Source organism: Spermophilus citellus, assembly GCF_964194105.1.
Source record: "Spermophilus citellus genome assembly, chromosome: 2".
Lineage (NCBI taxonomy): Eukaryota > Metazoa > Chordata > Mammalia > Rodentia > Sciuridae > Spermophilus > Spermophilus citellus.
Window position 1 is genome coordinate 35532706 of NC_138183.1, and position 13480 is coordinate 35546185.

At 38.0% G+C, this 13480-nt stretch overlaps 1 protein-coding gene across 1 annotated transcript in view; it reads left to right on the forward strand.

Annotated features, from left to right (window-relative positions):
- Positions 1-13480, forward strand: part of SLC25A51 (solute carrier family 25 member 51) — a 63660-nt gene that overhangs the window by 18852 nt on the left and 31328 nt on the right. The gene's annotated exons all lie outside the window — the stretch shown is intronic.

Below are 13480 nucleotides of genomic sequence, written 5' to 3' on the forward strand. Positions count from 1 at the left end.
ACCCCCAGTCACGTGTGAGCAGAGGTGCTCCGCACATGGAGCAGCCCCTGGCCTTGAAGACACCTCCGGGGCCTCCATTCTGTGGGCCTTTTTGTCTTTACACTCCACACAGGGGAGAGATTTAAGTTGTAAAGCACTTTTGTGAAATAAAAGTGATACGAGAATTGAAAGTGCTTTGTTTTTTTTGGTGTCTCAAACGTGACATTTAAAAACAACATTGTTAATGGTTTTAACTCATTTTTAAACTTGTCATTTTTACAGCTCTTGAAGACCAAACTGCAAACACATTACCAGAGATGGTTTTGTGTTTTCCTAGACTTTTTTTTTAAATTTGTCAATTCAGAACTTGTAGCCAACAGCTTTATCTGAACTTTAAGTCAAAATGTGTACTTAAGAAATTCTAACTACTGTTTTTACCTTCAGTGTGAACTGTTGTGCTAATCATTTTTAAAAGGCAAACATGATTGAATAACTATCTGAAGAGCTTTAAGTGGCCTTTCTGTTACATACATGGCACAGGCAGCTCAAGAGTATAAGACACTTGAGGTTTTGTGTCCTATGCTCCCTGTTTGATGCCTCCAGAAATGTTATGAATTCTGCATTTAACACACTTCAAGTGGTACAAGCCCTCAGGACTGCACCACAGAGCAAACACAGCCTTTGTATGGTGGCAAATCTTATGTCTTGTTCTTTTGTAGTAGGGGACAAAGTTGATGTTTTTGTCTAAATAATCAAATGTTCATCTTGACTCATGGTTGATTATATAATCACCTGCTATACATTGTGACCTGTGCAATAAAACTTATGTATATAAACTTACGTTTGGATGCCTGAAATTCCCAAGCTCAACAACAGTGATAATACTCATATAAGGCTGTGCAAACCTCTAAGGGAATACTGAGCCGCAGACAGGGTATATGTGGGATCTGGAGGGCTTGCTTCCAGGAAGCCAATCATGTTCAACCAACAGCAGGGCAATACAGGTGAAGTACTGTGGTGTGGGAGTCCGAAAATGAAGGCAAGGCGGGAGATGGTACTGGAACAAAGGGTAAGCACTCAGACTCGGTTTCCTTTATATTAAAATCTTTGTTTTTTCATGTGCAAATAAACGTATATTGAAGACTTGAATGGCATTCTCTCTAAATTTGAAGATTTTTAGCTTTTAATGCTTTTTGCTTAATATTTGCTTGCCTAAATAGCTCCCAAATTTTGTGGGGGTCTGTTCCCTCTTAAAGTTTTGTTATTAAAAGCAGTTAAGCACACAAACACTTTGCTGTTTTGAGTTATGTGACTATGAGTTAAATTCAAATCTGTTAAATGTTTCAGAGTTAACATACTTTTTGCGGTAATTGGAATAAAGTTTGTTTTTTAAGCCCATCCTATTTGGTGATTTGTGATTCATTTCTTACTATTAACACTTTTTTTTGTGGTAGTTTATTGATCTATTGGTAAAACATTTAGCACACTGTCTTGTCTTTTAGCAGTTCACCTGAGGAATGCTGGTAAAATGAACATTTATCCCATCTTGTTTGGTCAGGAGGAAGTCCACACAAGTTAATTTTCTACATAGCTTTACTACTAAGAATCTTGTCTTTTTTGTTGTTTTTGTAGTGCTAGGGATTAGACCCAGGGCCTTGCACATGCTAGGCAAGCACTGTCCCACTGACTTAATAATCCCCAACATGCTTTTATTCAGACATGGCCTCCCTAAATAAGCCTCAATTTTGGAATCCTCCCCCCTCAGCCTCCTGAGTAGCTGGGATTCCCAGCTTGCCCCACAGCACCAGTCTCCAGTGATTTAATTGCTTTAGGGCAAATCCCTTGTTAGCTCTACTCTTCAACATCACCAGAAGTAAAACAGTTTAGGTGTAATTAAGCAGTTACTTGTGGGCAAAGCAGTTACTTGTTCCTTACAAAGAGTGCATTTTTGGGAAAAAAAATGCTTTTAGCTACATTGAGATGCTTCCTATTTGTTTCAGATAGTACTAACTGCTCTTTCAAGGGTGGTCATATCTAATAATAGGTGGTTTATGGTAAGTAGCTTTCTCCTTTCTCTTGGTGGAAGAAATCTCAGAATTTTCTTTAGCACTGTTAGACTTTTCTGGGCAATGAGTGACTAAAACTTCTAGGTTTTCTTGAATTAATCACTCCTTGCGTCTCCATTAAATAATTGTGATTGATAGAGTATTTTAAATTTTTATTTATTTATTTTGGTACTGGGGATTGAACCCAGGGGCACTTTATCACTGAGCTGCATCCTTGATCCTTTTTTATTTTTTCACACAGGGTCTGAAGTTGCTGAGGCAAGTCTTGTGATTCTTTTGCCTCAGCCTCCTGAGCCACCACACCCAGCTTAAGAGTTTTGAGAAAGACAGCGTAAGGAAAACTGGGAAAAAACATTGGAACCCAGTATCTTCCATTTGTAATTTGTGTGTAAAATATGAAAGTAATGAGTAAAAAAGAAATTAGCCAGGTGCAGTAGTGCACACCTGTAATCCCAGCAACTCGGGAGGCTGAGGCAGAATGATCAAAAGCTCAAGAGGAGGGAGGTGAAAGGAGGGGGCATGGGGTTAGGAAAGACGGTGGAATGAGATGGACATCATTACCCTAAGTACATGTATGAAGACGCGAATAGTGTGACTGCGTACAACCAAAGATGAAAAATTGTGCTCTATATGTGTAATATGAATTGTAATGCGTTCTGCCGTCATACATAACAAATTAGAGTAAAAAAAAAATTTCAAGATCAGCCTGGGCAATTTAGTGAAACCCTGTCTCAAAATAAAGGCTGGGGATGTAGCTCAGTGGTAAAGTATCCCTGGTTTCACTGATCCTAGACTTGGAGATAAAAGAGGTTTTATATGTCTTGAGAAAACTAAGGTGAAGAGAAGTCCAAGTAGATCAAAACTTGTGTTACCATTTGGAGCTTCTAAAGCTTTTATTATTTGTGGAACAAAAAGCACATTGTGTTTTGAGAACAATACCAAATACATTCAAAGTTATATCAACTCAAACTAGAGGAAAATAGAATCTTTAATCATTTCAGTTTGCACCTTTTAGTCTCTTGTTTAGCAAATTTCCCTTGTATCTGTTCTATAAAGTTGCCTTTTTAGTACAAATCATTTTGAATTATAAGATTCTACAGACAGAGCCTTGGCTGTTTAAGACAGATTCTGAAGTCAAAAGATAAACCTCTCTTGAATGGACACTACTCCCCGACTGGATTAAGTCCCTTTCTGGGGCATGTGGTGAGTGTGCATGCCTGGCTCCATCTCTGTGAGGCCTCTGCTATGTAGCCATAGTCAAGAGGTTCTTATAATAATAAATACCTATTCCATGACTGAATTATTTTCTGATTCCAGATGTTGTCTATCATATTATTCTGTTTCATAGGTACTTTTTTCCCCCTTAGGAATTTCTTTTAAGAGAAATACATAATGTATGATTCTGTTTATATGATACTAGAAGAGGCAAATCTAAAGTGGAAAAAAAAAATGGACGGTGGGGACCGATTGAGAAGGGTGCTGCTCATGCATGCTAGAATTGAGCATCACTTCTCACACCCTCTGCTGGAAGGGAGGCACCTGGAGGACAACTCAGTGGACAAGTCTGGTGGATGTCAGGAAAGGAAAGCTCAGACTTTCCCCAAAAGGGGTGGGGTGGGGTAGGGTGGGAGAGGGAAGAGCATGAATCTTCCTCAAAGAATGAGAATCGTACTCCATGACCAGGATCAAGCCAGAGCAAATTAATGCAGTCCCACAGCAGGTGCTTCTATTCCTGGTGCAAGAACAAGGAGAAGCAGTTTGGGGCCGGTGTTAGCTTCCCATTACTGAAACAAAGTCCTGAGATAAACTGATTTAACAAGAGAAAAAGTGGCTGGGATGGTGCCTTATCCTGAAATCCCAGCTACCCCCGAGGCTGAGGTGAAAGGATTCTAAATTTGAGGCCACCCTTGGCAGCTTAGCAGCACCCTGTCTTTAAAAATGAAAAGGCATGGGAGAAAAAAGCCTGATTTTAAAAAGAAAAAGAAAAGAGCTGCAAATGTAGCTCAGTGGTAGAGCAGCCAGGGCTCAATCCCCAACACCACCAAAAAAGGAAGTCAGAGACAGAGAGAAGGAGAGTTCATGTGGGCTCACCGTTTGGGAGGATCCAGTCCACAGTGGTGAGGCAGCACCTTACGGTGGGAGCACATGACTGAGGGAAGCACTTATCTCATGGCAGTCAGGAAACAGGATTAGGAGCCAATTTATCCTCTTCAGAAGCACACCCCCAATGACATAACTTCCCTCAACTAGTTCCCATCTCTTAAAGTTATCACCATCTCCCAGAAGATTTCCTGAATGATACAGTGAGCTTTAAAACATGGGTCTTTGCGTACATTTCCGATTGAAACTAAGGCAGGACCCCAATATTGGCCACGATTTTTTTCCCTTTCCTTTTTTGGTACTAAGGATTGAACCTAGAGATACTTAACCAGTGAGCTACATACACTCCAGTCCCTTTTATTTTTTTACCCAGGATCTCACTTAAACTGTTTAGGGGGCTGGGGATGTGGCTCAAGCGGTAGCGCGCTCGCCTCGCATGCGTGCGGCCCGGGTTCGATCCTCAGCACCACATACCAACAAAGATGTTGTGTCCACCGAGAACTAAAAAATAAATATTAAAAAAATTCTCTCTCTCTCTCTCTCCTCTCTCTCTCTCTCTTTAAAAAAAAAAAAAAAACTGTTTAGGGCCCAAGTTGCTAAGGCTGGCCTTGAATTTATCATCCTCCCACCTTAGCCTCCCGAGTTGCTGGCATTAGAGGCATGTGCCTGGCCTGGCCTGGCCACTGTCTTAAGTGCTACTATGGGGGAGAGGGAGTCAAAGTAAGAACCCAATTTTGAGCTGGGCTCAGTGTTGCATACCTAACATTCCAGTGGCTCAGGAGGCTGAGGCAGGAAGATCACCAGTTTAAAACCAATCTCAGCAAGGTTGTGAGGCCCTAAGCAACTCAGTGAGATGCTATCTCTAAATTAAACATAAAAAAGGATTGGGATGTGGCTCAGTGGGTAAGTGCCCCTCAGGTTCTATCCTCAGTACCAAAGGCAAAAAAAAAAAAAAAAAAAAAAAAAAAAGAACCTGATTCTGAGACCTAAGATAGCCTGGAACATAAATGCAAACATGCAGTCTGTCCACGCTACCCACCAGGAAATGCTGGAAAAGAGTTGATGCATTGTTTTCTTTTTCTTTCTTTTTCTTTTTTTTTTTTTTTAAGAACTTAACCTTTATTTTGTTCATTTTTTTTAAATGTGGTGCTGAGGATCAAACCCAGTGCCCACCTGTGCTAGGCAAGTGCTCTACCACAAGCTATGGCCCCAGCACAAGATGATGCATACTTTTCTAACCCTTCTCAAGATAACCATTGATTACTGGTGATTTCCCTTACTACATATGTATTTATTCCACCAAGGGCCAGGAAATCGCACAGTTATCCCAGTATATAGAATGACTATTTGAGTATGGATTTCTTAGTCAATGCCACTCAGATCAAGAGAGAAACTTAAGTTATATTTTATGTAGGTATAATATGTCAAAAAACACTCTACTGTCATATATATCTAAAAAGAACAGGTTTTTAAAAATTGTAAGAGGGAGGGAGGGAGGGAGGGAGAGAGGGGGAGAGAGAGAGAGAGAGAGACAGACAGACAGACAGACCCCCAAAGCTTAAAAAGTTTTAAGCTTTAAACTAAAAATAACCCACCTCCACAGGGAACAGATCTGGGGGAGAAAAGCATTTATATCTCAGATGGCAACTCTTAAAATATTAGTGGACCTAAACACATAGGGAGAGGCTTTCCAACTTTTTTGTGCTGATATTAGAATTTAGTAAAGCTACAATACATTTCTCTTACAACAAGCAAGCATGACCATCAGTAATCATAGTGTTCTAAAACAGGCTAAATACAGTGGATAATTTCTCAACAAGTTATCAAATCAGTGATTGAAAATTGGGGCCTGAATTCAGACTTGCATGAGTCTAATTCTGAAGATTATATGTAAATTAATCTCTTTTAAACCTTATTTTTTTCCTCTATAAAATGGGGATAACAGTATCTACTACATAAGAATGCTTTAAGGATTAAGGAATGCTGTGAAAAACTAAGTGGGAGCAGAACACTAAGCCTATCAGCACATAGTAAGCAAGCAGAATAATCCCCCAACCAACATCCACATACTTAATAATCAGAACCTGTGGGTATGTGATGTTACAGAGCAAGGGGTAATTACAGTTGCAGATGGAATTGTTTGCTCACAACCAGCCTTAAAATAGGAAGATTTCCTTAACGATACAGTGAACCCAAGTATTCACTGTAAGTGAAATAGGGAGGCAGGAGAGTCAAGAATCAGAGCCATACCTGTAATCCCAGTGAATCAGGAAGCCGAGACAAGAGGTTTGCAAGTTTGAGGCCAGTCTCAACAAGTTAGTGAGAACCTGTCTTAAAATTAAAAAAATATATATATTAAAAATAAAAAGCTGGGATGCAGTGACTCATGAGGCTGATTTATCAAGACCCCATCTCAAACTTAAAAAAGGGCTGGGGATGTGACTCAGTGGTAGAGCACCCCTGGGTTCAATCCCCACTACTCCCTGCTACACTATACATACACACACACAAAGAAAAGAGATCAGAAGATGCTACACTGTTGTCTTTTAAGTGGGGGAAGGGGCAACAAGCCAAGGAATGCAGACAGCTTCTAAAAGCTAGAAAGGGCAAGGAAAAGGATTCTCTCCAGTGTCCCAGAGGGAGTGCAGTTCTGCTGATGCCTGGATTTTGCCTAGAGATCCATTTTGGACCTTTTTTTTTTTTTTTTTTTTTTTTTTGAGACATGGTCTCATTATGTTGACCAGACTGGTTTTCAACATGCCTCAGCCTCCCAAGTAAGTAGGATTATAGAAGTGTGCACCAATGTGCCCAGTTTAAATTTGTATTGTTTTAAACCATTGTGGTAATTGTTACAGCAATAGGAAATACATACCATTAATTTATTAATATGAATGCATGCTAAATAATAATTTTCTCTTCAATAAAAACCCTATCTTTTTTTGAGTGGCACATGCCTGTAATCCCAGCAGTTTGGGAGGCTGGGGCAGGAGGATCATTAGTTCAAAGCCAGCCTCAGCAACCTCAACAATTTAGCGAGGCACTATGCAACTCAGTGAGACCCTGACTCTAAATTAAAAAGAAAAAAAGGGGGGGGATGGGATGTGGCTCAGTGATTAAATGCCCCTGTGTTCAATTCCTAGTACCAAACAAAACTAAACAACAAAGCCCCCTATTTTTTCTTTTTCTTTTATGATGTTGGGGATTGAACCCAGGGCCTTATGCATTCAAGGCAAGCACTATTAACTGAGCTATATCCCCAGGCCCCCCAAAACCCCTATTTTCATTTTATTTGTAGATGGATGTAGTACCTTTGTTTTATTTATTCATTTTTATATGGTGCTGAGGATCGAACCCAGTGCCTCACACGAGCTAGGAAAGTGCTCTACCACTGAGCTACAACCCAGCCCCCCAAAACCCCTATTTTTAAACAGGCCAAAATGTGTCAGAAATAGCTGAATAAAAATTAGTATCATAGGGGCTGGGGATGTGGCTCAAGCGGTAGCAAGCGTGCAGCCCGGGTTTGATCCTCAGCACCACATACCAACAAAGATGTTGTGTCCGCAGAGAACTAAAAAAAAATAAATATTAAAAAATTCTCTCTCTCTCTCTCTCTCTCTCTCTCCCTCCCTCCCTCCCTCCCTCCTCTCTCTCTTTAAAAAAAATTAGTATCATAATTAAATCAGTCTAATTTCACAAAATAATCTGAATTGAAAGAGACTTTCTCTTCTATTTTTCATTTCTTTCTTTCTTTCTTTCTTTTTTTTTGGAGATGGGTCTCAGTTGTGACCTCCTGGGTTCAAATGATCCTATCCCCACCTTCCAAATAGCTGGGACTACACCAATATGGTCATGTCCAGTTGATTCATTCTATTTTTTGACTTTAATGACTTACCAAAGAAATGAGTGTCCCAAATAGGACTGTCATTATTCTGCTGAATGAAAACAATATGATAAAATGAACTGTCAACCACATTGTTGAATAATACAAAAAAAAAATGTATATGGGGCTAGGGATGTGGCTCAAGCGGTAGCGCGCTCGCCTGGCATGCGTGTGGCCCGGGTTCGATCCTCAGCACCACATACAAAGAAAGATGTTGTGTCTGCCGAGAACTAAGAAAAAATAAATAAATATTAAATAAATAAATAAATATTTAAAAAATTCTCTCTCTCTCACTCTCTTTTAAAAAAAATGTATAGCTTGACAGAAGTAAAAATTATCAACTAACCTTTCCATTGATACAAATTTCCACTGAATAATAATTTTGAAAACTGTAAAAACTATGATTTGTACCAATTAGACTTATAAATGGCCAGAACATTAGTGAACACATGAAAGGATGAAATCTCAGTTCACCTGTTGTCTTTCTGCAGTACTGGGGATTAAACTCAAGGGTGCTCTACCACTGAGCTACATCTCCTACCCTGTTTTATTTTGAGACAGAATTTCACTAAATCGTTAGGCTGGTCTTGAACTTGCAATCCTCTTGCCTCAGCCTCCTGAGCTGGGATTTCAGGTATGTGCCACTGTGCCAAGGTCAGAACATGAGTGTAAAATGCTAACTTATGTTTCAGACAGTGGTTCATACAAAATGAAGTGTGTGTATACCAGCCAAAGCACAGTTTATCCCTGGAGGTATAGGAAAAAATGTAAACCTTGGTTTTTAAAAATCTTAATTTTCTTTTTCCTCTGTTCATGTTTTACAATGTACATGATAGATAAATAAGATACAATAATTTATAAATAATTAAAATTTGGCATGTGGGCTGGGGTTGTGGCTCAGTGGTAGAGCATTTTCCTAGCACGTTCGAGGCACTGGGTTCAATCCCCAGCACCACATTAAAAAAAAAAAAAACTAAATAAACAACAACAAAAAAAAGGAAAACAAAACAAAACAAAACAAAAACTTGGCATGTAAAGTTTTTTTTCTGATGCATGATGGTAAAAAGTTAAGACTGTCATTAACAAGAACCACCAAGCTACTGCCTCTGTCACAGTTTTGTGCTTGATTCTGGTCTAAAAATGCATATCCCTGAGGTTAAAGCAAAAATTATCAAATTACTACTAAGTACAAATTTGCTATCAACCTTTTAAGCAGGCTAACCACACACAAAAAGTGTGTAAAATATTTCAAAGGAACATTTCTTAAAAGCACATCATGAAGTAGACTTATACCAAAATATCCAGTGCACGTAAAAAAATGAAGGTTTATTAAAACCTTAAAGTTTTACGTGGGTATGCATATAGTTAAAATCAACTCACCTACTCTACATCCATCCATTTAAAAGACTCAAAATAATTCAATGAAAAAAGAAAAAAGCCACTTAAACATTTTTAAAGCAGCTTTTCTATTCTACAGTGATGGACATTTGATTTGCCAAAAACCTTGAAGGAGGAATGTAGTTTTGTTTAAATTTCACATTTCAGAAGTTATTTTACTAAATCATGCATTTTATAGCTAGTTTTCAATGAATGTGAATATTTACTGGAAGGCAGGTAAGATTCTATATAATTCTCATGTTTCTACAGTGTCAAAAATAGTTAACATTTAAGCAAGACTAAATTCATAATTTGTTAAGCCCAGGGCAAAATAAAATGCAGGCTTGTTGTTTGAAACTTTTCAAGACAGCTGGAGCAAGCATTTAACCAAGTATGAGGCTTTTCTCTGTGTGGGGCCCTATAGGACTGCAAAGGCCCAACACCTATAAAGCCAGCCCTTCCTCTAAGTCTATTCCAACTGCCATGATGGAATATCAAGATCTTAGTTACCTTTCTTTTGGGTCCTTAGTACAACACTAAGCATATAAGAGAGATTTAAATGCTTGTTTAAGAAAAACTGATTCTTAATTTGTAGTTTTTCAAGTCAATGAGAAATAGTTGGTTACTTATGATCAGAACAAATCTTACCTTGATGAAGACAGTCTGTTGGTTACAATAATAAACAATTTGATTCCTCTAGTACTAAGTAACTTGCACATCACATTCTGGCTTCATGGGAGCTGGAGGCCACATATGGTGAAGGTTCATTTGATTCATTCAACAAATATTTATTGAACAACTACTCTGTGTTAGGTTCTATGCCAGGCACTGGGGATACAAGAATAAATAAGACAGTCCTGCCCTCAAGGAGCTTACAGTCTAGCATAAGAATTTGCAGCACCTTAGAACCTACTAAGAAAAATTTCTGGGTGTCTAGTATATTATCAGAAACACTCCCAAGAGTCCTGAAAATGTCTAAAATTTTCCAGAAAACACTTTGGAAATGAAGGATGCAGTGAAATTTAAAAGAAAATTCAAACATTCATTTTTTTAATGTAAAAACCATGATATCTAAAATACCTAGGGAAGCTGAAAATTCTAGCTATCTTAAAGACTTTGGACCAGATTTAAATTTTATAAGTTATTTTATTATCTCTGGGTAACACTTTCATTTATAGTGACATTTATATACACGTACAGACAGGAGGTGTATGTAAGATGTGCTCCTTGGGTTTTTGATAAAACCCGTTATCTCTATCATTAATTCATTTACAACTAAAGAGAGCAGCATAAAGGTAACCTGGACTTTCTTTTAATAAAAATTTCCATTATCATTTGGGAGAAATTCTTCCGATATCATTTAGAATTATCTCTAGGATATAAATTTTAGTACAATCTTATCCTATGGGCCTAAACTGTCTTTGTAACAACATGTGATAATTTAAGCACACATTTAAATAGTTACTGACAAAGTTTTTTTTTTTTTTTAAAGAGAGAGTGAGAGAGGGGAGAGAGAGAAAATTTTTTTTAATATTTATTTTTTAGTTCTCGGCGGACACAACATCTTTGTTGGTATGTGGTGCTGAGGATCGAACCCGGGCCACACGCATGCCAGGCGAGCGCGCTACTGCTTGAGCCACATGCCCAGCCCCAGACAAAGTTTAATGGCAACTAAAATGGCATCTAAAATAGTTTTAAGTCCATCTGGATTTTCTTATTTTCCTGCACTCTTCCTCTTTACTTAAAAGCATAAAAGATCCCTGTGCATACACAGAGCTTTTGTTGTTGCTTTGCTGTACTTTGGTACATTGCTTTTTTTTTTTTTTTTTTCCTAGCAGCTTCCTTAGTTTGAAGTATCTTACTTGGTTGCAACTGAAAAACTAGCCTAGCTATAACTGGGATCTTGTATTATCTAGAAGATAAGCAGAAAGCAATCAAGGGAGCTGTCCCAGACTGTGTACTGAGAGTTTGTCCAGTTCTAATTGTAGAAATTCTGAACAGGCTTGGTTATCTCATGTCCCAGCTCATAATAGATGAACACTGCACAATTAGAAGAAAGTGGGGAGCCTGCTAGAGGCAGGCATGTTGACAAAACACACTACTTAGGAGATTAAAAAAAAAAAACATTTTTAAAAAGTTAGCAATCTGAGGCAAATGATATATCTCAGAATTGAAGGAATCACTTCATAAAAGATATTAACTCATATTTGTTTTAGCCCTTTATATTCTATGAAATGTTTTACACATTATCAGAGCTCACTAGGTATTTATAATAACACATTATGAATATAACTTTTCATCATGAAAAAGTGAATGATACTGAAGAAGGCAGGGAGGCATACTAACACACCTGAAAGACTTGCATCAAAAATAATTACAAGTTTTTAATTTTGGCACTTAAGAGATATGCATTACTTATCCAAAATTCATATGTATGGTTTCCTTCATGACCGACACAGAGTATAACTGAGTGGATTTTCACAGTACTCAATGACTGCTGGTCACTAAATGGGGATGATTGTCTTCAGTGAGTTATCAGATTTTTTTTCTTGCTAAATAAAAGTTTAACAGATGCTTGTGGATGCCAGTACCAATATATTCTATTATAGGAAACACTACGCTTATAAAATATTCTGAGTGTTTTCCCTTTTTTGCACTTTCTAGAGAACATCACCTTAAAAATGATATAAGGTGGTCTTGGTTCTAGACACAGGAGCAGGGAACATGTAATTTACCCTTCCTTGCTTGCTTTCCTAAAATTTTTGGTATGGGCTCTTCTCAGGGATGTAACAGGGAGGAATGATATCTATTCATTTCTTAGAAGCTTTAACCTTCTAAGAAAAAAGACCACACATATTTTTTAAAGACTAAAACTGAGGTTACCTCCTGCTTAGTCACTTCATTTCAAAACTGAAAGTAAGGAGTTACCACATATTTGATGTACTTCATCAACACAGCAGTGTCGTTAGAGGACACTGTTCTGGAGAAAGCCTTTCAAAACAGGAGAATAATCTATATTACATTTACCAACAATTGTATTATATTACCAATCATGATACCTTTTATCAATTATCATGAAAAAAAATGACTGAATAAAATTTAGAGTAAAATATAGCAGATTCGATGTTTACACAGAAAGTGAAACAGGGCCTGGAAATGGTAAGAAGTCATTTCTTTCAATAATATAGCATTCCTGATGCCCTTTAATTCTCTGATGACTTTTTGATCATGACCACATATCAAGGAGAGCAAGGGTTCTTTTGTTGAGTTTGCTGCTGTTAATATTTTTTTAGTTGTAGATGGACAATACCTTTATTTTTTATGTGGTGCTGAGGATTGAACCCAGTGCCTCACATATGCTAGGAAAGTGCTCTACCACTTAGTTACATCCCCAGCCCACTGCTGTTAATTTTTTAAAATACTTTTTTAGTTGTTGAAGGACCTTTATCTATTTATATGTGTTGCTGAGAATCAAACCCAGTGTCTCACACATGCTAGGCAAGCGCTCTACCATTGAGCCACAATTTTAGCCCGCTGCTGATAATTTTTTTTAAGTATTTATTTATTTATTTTAGTTTTCGGCGGACACAACATCTTTGTTTGTATGTGGTGCTGAGGATCGAACCTGGGCTGCACGCATGCAAGGCGAGCGCGCTACCAATTGAGCCACATCCCAGCCCCTGCTGATAATTTTTTTTTTTAAACAGAATTTTTAATATTTATTTTTTAGTTCTTGGCGGACACAACATCTTTGTTTTTTGTATGTGGTGCTGAGGATCGAACCCGGGCCGCACGCATGCCAGGCGAGCGCGCTACCGCTTGAGCCACATCCCCAGCCCCCTGCTGATAATTTTTAATTCTCATTTGTATGGCTCTATTTTTACACAATGCTCCATATTCTTCATTTTCTTTTCTATTTCACAGACACTTATCCTGCTTGAGGTTTTTTAGTAATGAATGGACTCTATGTATGCCCTGAGTCTGCGGTATTTGAATTAATTCTCATAGAAACAGTCAATCTTGTATATGTTCTTTTTACATAGTATACAAGGTAAGATAAGGCCAATGCTGTAATTAA